A 6,521-nucleotide genomic window follows, 5' to 3' on the forward strand; every position below is an offset into this window, starting at 1 on the left:
TGTTGTGAGGCCACTCTGGCGGCACTGTGGAGGAACTAGTCAGCAGCCAGCCCCACAGGAACAAGGCATCTCAGATACAGTCTCAGATGCCAGAAGCAGCCCTGCCCCAGACTGCAACTGCAACCTCTTGAGAGACCCCGTACTAGGTCATAACTCAGCCACTTCTGAATGCATGGCTCACAGAAACTGTGAGATAAAAGTGTATCCTCTTAATTGCTAAGTCTATGTGCGATGTATTAAACAACAATAGATAACTATTAGTACAACCCACAGCTGGGAGGGGATGATTGCCAGACACATACCTCACAGCGCGGATGTCCAGAATAAGCAAAAGATTTGAACCAGCGTTTCACAGAAGATAAATGAACAGACAATAAACCCACGTTTAACATCATCAGTCTTTCGAGAAATCCAAATTAAAACCATATTAAGATATACCTACATGCCTATTAGAATAGAAAAATAATTTAAGTCCAATGACACAGAGTGCCAATGAAGATACAGAGCAACCAGAACTCTCATTCATTGCAGATGGGAAGGTAAAATGGTGCAACACTTTGGAAAAACAGTCCTATGACCCAGCATTCCCATTTGTAGATACTCACCCAAAAGAAATGAAAATTTGTGTTCGCACATAAGACATGTATGTGGACTCATCCAGTTTAGAAACACCCCAAGTGTTCCTCACAGAATTGAGGTATATCCCGGCAGTCAGCACTACTCATTATTAAAAATGAACGAAGTATTCATCCACAGTACGATGGACTTCAGATGTGTCCTGCGAAGCGAAAGTAACCAGGCTCAAACGGTCCCATGCTGTGTAGGGTTCCACATACACGTCATGAGAAAAAAGGCAAAATAGTAACAGCACATTACAGATTAGTGGTTTCTGGGGGTCTGAAGGCGGGAGATAATTTGTGTACAAAGGGGTAGGAAGGAACTTTCTGAGGTTGTGACCATTATTCTCCACCGTGGTCGTAGCAGTAGATAGTGCGTTGGCCAAAACTCAGCCATTTGCCTGCAAAGGCAGATGAATTAACCTCAGTGAACCTGACCTTAAAAATGATGCTCCAGTTAACAAGCAAGCCAAGACGACCCCAGGAGGAAGAACCAAATAGCGCTGAAGCAACAGGGCAGCAATTTGCCAAAGGATGAAGTTGGACCTCCTACCCAGCCCCAGATACAAAATTAATGCAAAACAAATCAGGATCTAAATGTAAAAGCGAAAGCTGTAAAATTCTTAAAATAAAAGACAGGAACAAATCTTCATAATGTTGGTTTGGCAGCAGAGTCTTAGATACAATGCCAAAAGCATGAACGACAAAAGAGAAATAGATAATTGGGTCTCTTCAAAACCAAAAACTGCTTCAGAAAATACTATCAAGAAATTGAAAAGGCAACCCATGGAGTGGGGAAATATATTTGCAAATCATTTATCCGATCAAAGGCTTGTGTCTAGAATATGTAAAGGACTGGTACTGTTCAACAGTAAAAAGGCAACCCAATTAAAAAATGGCAAAGGGTCTGAGTGGACCAGTAAAACCACATGAAAAGACGATTTCCACTGCTCAGGGAAATGCAATCAAAACTGCAACGAGATACGGTAGCGTGCCCCATAGGAGACCCACTAGTATGCTGGATTCCGTGTACCCTCTCATAGCCAGTTTGCCTCTCAGAGGAGGGAGACAAATTAGAACCCTCACGTACTGTTGGTGGGAGTTTAAAATGGTGCTATTGTAGAAAGCAGTCTGGCAAGTCCCGAAACAATTAAACACAGAGGTACTGCGTGAACCAGCAATCCCAGGCTTAGGTACACGCAAGAGGAATGAAAACCCATGTCCAAGCAGAAACTTGTACATGGGTGTTCATAGCAACACTGTCCACAATGGCCAAAGACACTCTGGATTTCCATCAGCTGAAACACGGGGAAACGCAATGCAGTCTATCCAAACCATGGAATACATATTACCCAGCCATAAAAAGGAATGAACATTAATACCTGCAATGACATGAAAGGCCCTCAGAAATGCTACACTGCGTGGTAGAAGTCAAGTGTAGAAGACCATGTGATGTAGGCGCCCGTGAAGAGGGAGGTCCAGCCCGAGGAAATCCTCAGAGGAAAAAGGTCAGGCGTTGCTGCTTAGGGCTGGGTGTTGGGGCTACAGGTAAGATAGCTGACTGTTATGTGGCTACTCCCTGGGCGCGTGAACATGTTTTAAAATTGACCGTGAGGATGGTCGAACTGATCTGTATCCATATTAACACTGTTGAGTTGCACAATTTAAAAGAGGTAAGCCATATAGTTTGTGAACTACATCTCAATGAAGCCATTTTAAAAAGAAAGGAAGACAAAGAAAAGAGAAAAAAGCAAGAAAGGAAGAGAGCCTGGTCCCTGCTGGGCTGAAAATACTCAAGTCAGTTATCTGATCAAAGACTTGTGCCTGGGATATATAAAGCTCTCGTATTATTCAAGAGTAAAAAGACAGATGCCCTGGGTAAGATTCTGTGCTCCCTGGAGACGGCTGAGTCTCGTGGCCTCTTGGCCAACAATCCGTCTTTTCTTTTCATCACTTCTCTCAGTGCACACGGGTTACAGTCGCCATGGGAGATGGTACGTGTACATAATACATCTTTACTCTTTTTTCTCCGCCCCCAAGCTTTGCTTTTCCACCCCCTACCCCTGCCCTTCCTTCCTGCTCCAACTCTTGGTCCCCTTCCGGCTCCCAAAAGGTCTGTGTTCATGATTTTCTCCCTCCAGTTCTTTTTTTTTTCATTCCCTTTCCTTCCACTTCCTCCTACTCCCTCATCTCTTCTTCTCGGATCCCTTTGAAAAAGATCTCCTTACTCACTCTCTAGCTTCCATTTTGCTAGTTATACATTTCTTAGTTTCTCATGTAAGAGAAATCCTGTGATCTTTAAGCTCGTGTGTCTGCTTCATTTCACTTAATTTTAGGGTCTGCAGTCGCCTCCATTTACCTGTGAATGCCTTAAGTGCATTTTTCTTTATGGCAGATAATACGCCATTGTGTACTAGCACATTTTCTCTAACCGTTTATCTGTTGGTGGCTATCTAAGCTGTTTGAGATTTAGCTATTATAAGTTGTGTGGCCTATGCTTGTATCCCTGTAATATGATGTTTTTAACTCTTTTAGGAAGAGACCTAGAAGGGGAATAGCCAGGCCCCATGGAACTTCTCTCTGTAGTGTTTTGAGGACCCCCACGCTGATTCCCACAGTGGTTGCACTAGTCTACGCTCCCACCAACAATGTGGAAGCTTCATTTTTCTCCATATTCCCACCAGCATTTGCTACTGTTTGATTTCTTGATCAAATCTATTCTACCTGCACTGAGATGGAAACTCGGTATTGTTTTAATTTGCATTTCTTTAATGACCAGTGACGTTGAGTATTTTATGTATTTATTGGCCATCTGTACTTCTCTTGAGAAATGTCTATTTCAGTTGCCTATTTTTTTATTGGCTCTTTTGTTTTTGGAGGGGGGGTCTACTTTTTTTGTTGTTGTTTTTTATATATTCCAGATATTGTTAGTCCTCTGAGGAATAGCTGGAAATTTTTCCCCATTCCACAGGTTATCTCCTATAACTGGTTGTTTCCTCCACTGTACAGAAGCTTTTTAATTTGATCTGATCCCATTTGCTGGTTCTTGGTGCTATTTCTTGTGTCATTGGAGTTCTGTTCAGAAAGCCCTTGCCTACATCTATGTCTTCAAGACATAGGCCTATTTTATCACTCAGCAGATTAAGTGTTTCTGTTTTAACACTTAGATCCTGATACATTTTAGTTTAGTGCACGGTGAGATGTATGGATCTGGATTCAATCTTCTGCATGTGGAAAGCCACTTTTCCCAGCACTACTTATTAAAGAGGCTGTCTTTCCTCCAATGTATGTTTTCGGCCCCTTTGTCAAACATCAAATAGCTGGATATGCCTGGGATTGTTCAGGCTTCCTCTATTCAACAATCCACCTTCATGGTGATATTTTCAAGGTATTCTCCTCCAGTATTTTTTTTTCTCTGTGGAACTTGAGCCCCAGAAATCAGAAATTGTATTTTGCCTCTTGGATGAGTCCTTGGAAAGTAACCATACCAGGTATCATCTTGGAGGTGCACTTTGAGAGGATCCAGGAAGAGGATCCAGCTGCGCCCTTTCCCTAGGATGAGGTCCTACCTTCCTTCCACCTTGCCTTCCCAAGACAGCCATTTAGCTGCAAGGCATCAAGCTCTTCAGTGAAGAATTAGGAAAGGAGATATGTTTTTTTCTCCTTGACAAAGAAGAACCAGTGGCATCTGGGAGTTGTTAGAGATCTGGAAGCTCTTTGAATGGAAAAGGAAGCCTTAGTTACCCCTCAGCTGCTGCCAGTTGTTGACTGGGAGAACAGATCCCCTGAAGTGGGGGCCCTCAGAGCTGTCCCGCTACAGTGCCACTCAGACCCCTATTTGTGGTGCAGATTCTCAGGCCTTACCTTAGACCTGCCTGGTCAGAAGCTTTGAGTGTGGGGCCCTCCTAGGCATATGCATTTTTAGGAGCCCTGCAGGAGATTCTGATGCAAGCCAAGAACCATTGAACTGAGTGCTGGAGACTCAAGTGCAATATACAGTGGAGAATAAGATACACTGGGCTGCATGGTGCACCCTAAAGACACATCTCCAGAAACCTGTGATTACGAAGTTATTTGGAAAAAGGATCTTTGCGGACACAGTAAAATACACATCTAGAGTTGAGATTATCCTGGGTTAGCAGAGGCTCCTTAGCCTAATGACAAGTGTTATTAAAGGATACCCAAAAGGAAGAGATACAGAGGAGGAAGCCTTGCAATGGAGGAGGCAAAGGCCACAACCATGCAGCTACAAGCCAAGGACACCTGGAGCCCCCAGAAGCTGGAATAGCCCAGGAGAGGTCTGTTGTCCATAGAACTAAGTAGGCAGCCAGCAAACACCTTGATTTCAAATTTCTGACCTCTGATTCTCTGTGAGAGAACACATTTCTACCATTACAAGCCATCCGGCTTGTGTTATTTTGTTATAGCAGCAACGGGAAACTAATACACAAAATACACAAAGGCTCATGTGTTAGAGAGCTTACATTTTAGCAGGGAGAAAGAGAAAAGGAGAGCGATATTGCTCCTCAGGATTTCAGCGGCGGTTGGCCAGAGAATGGTGCCCTGCCACACCGTCCTCCCAGGTTTGTCGGAGCAGAGCAGCCAGAGAAACAGCACAAGAGAAGTCAGGTTTTTGGAACCCTAATCTCAGACGTGGCCTCCCGTCACTTCTGCCATCCTCCATGGGTTTGGTCAGTGTGTCCACCCAACACATGGGGCGGGGCCTGCACACAGTGGCCCTGGGACTGGCTGGAGGCCACTGCGGACACCGCCCGCCACCCTGGGGCAAACTTTTCATTTAGGATCTGGCCTATTTTAGATGATTGTACGTAATCAATTCAGAGGGTAGAGCGGCCGAGGGAGACAGTTGAATGAAACAATGGAATGAGGGGTAGCGGACCGGCAGTAGGATGGTCCACTGCTGACGTCTTGAAAAGGCCCCTCCCCTGTCCTGGCTGCATCTCCTTGCCCTTTGACAGATCCTCCCTCCCCTGCCTGTGTGGACCGAGCTCCTGGGAAGATAGGCTCGGAGGTGGTTTTCTGCCCCACCTCATGGAAACACGGCTTCCGTCCCACCGCAGAAACATCAGTGTGCTGGCCCAGTCGGGGAACCACACTGACTTGGAGAGCGGGAAAGAGATCCTGGAATTCCTGTGGCCCGGCCATCATCTCCAAGCCAACGATCGTGAATTATGACAGAGGGATTAAGTGCTGGTGGAAACTTGGAGGTCACCCATGAAGACGTCGCAGCATTTCTTGTCTGGCTGCAGCCCCGGTTTTCAGTGGCGTGGTACACTTAATCCAACATGAATGTTGGGTATGAAATTTTCTCCCTGACTGTGGGCCTCCTCGTTCTGAAATGATCTCTGAAACCCACCAGGCACTTTCTCTGATTGCTCTGGGGGGTGTGGCCGTGTGTGGTTGGAGCCAAGTCTTCGTATCTTGTGCTCGGTTTGCTCTCAGGGGTCTGTGCTGGGGCACTGGCTGGAAGGTGGGCCGGGCGCCTGGAGCGTGCCCTGGGCCTGTCGGCGAGGCTGTGGGGCAGGGTTCGGAGATGGATCCCCGCCAGTGGGGGCGGGAGATGATTGGTGTAGGGAGGGCAAGACCAGGGCTTCTCAGACTAGCCGGGCTACTGGGGGTGAAGAGCCTGAGCTTCAGAAGCTGCCTCCCAAACTTAAGACTATTACGTTATCATGGCTGATCACATTCAAGAGGCCTCAGCTGGCAGGCTTCTGCTAATTGGCAGTGCTCCTGCTATTTTATGGGTGGGGCTGGGATACCCAGGGAGGGCTGAGATCACCCAGAAAGCAGCCCGGCCTGCGGCCCGGTGGTGAAGTACTGTGCTGACATCGTGGTTGACCCATCTGTAATCTCCTACAGTCCTTTGTTCCCAGGGGCCCCCGT

This window comes from Fukomys damarensis, unplaced genomic scaffold, assembly GCF_012274545.1.
Source record: "Fukomys damarensis isolate Sample0158 unplaced genomic scaffold, DMR_v1.0_HiC HiC_scaffold_22, whole genome shotgun sequence".
Taxonomy (NCBI): Eukaryota; Metazoa; Chordata; class Mammalia; order Rodentia; family Bathyergidae; genus Fukomys; species Fukomys damarensis.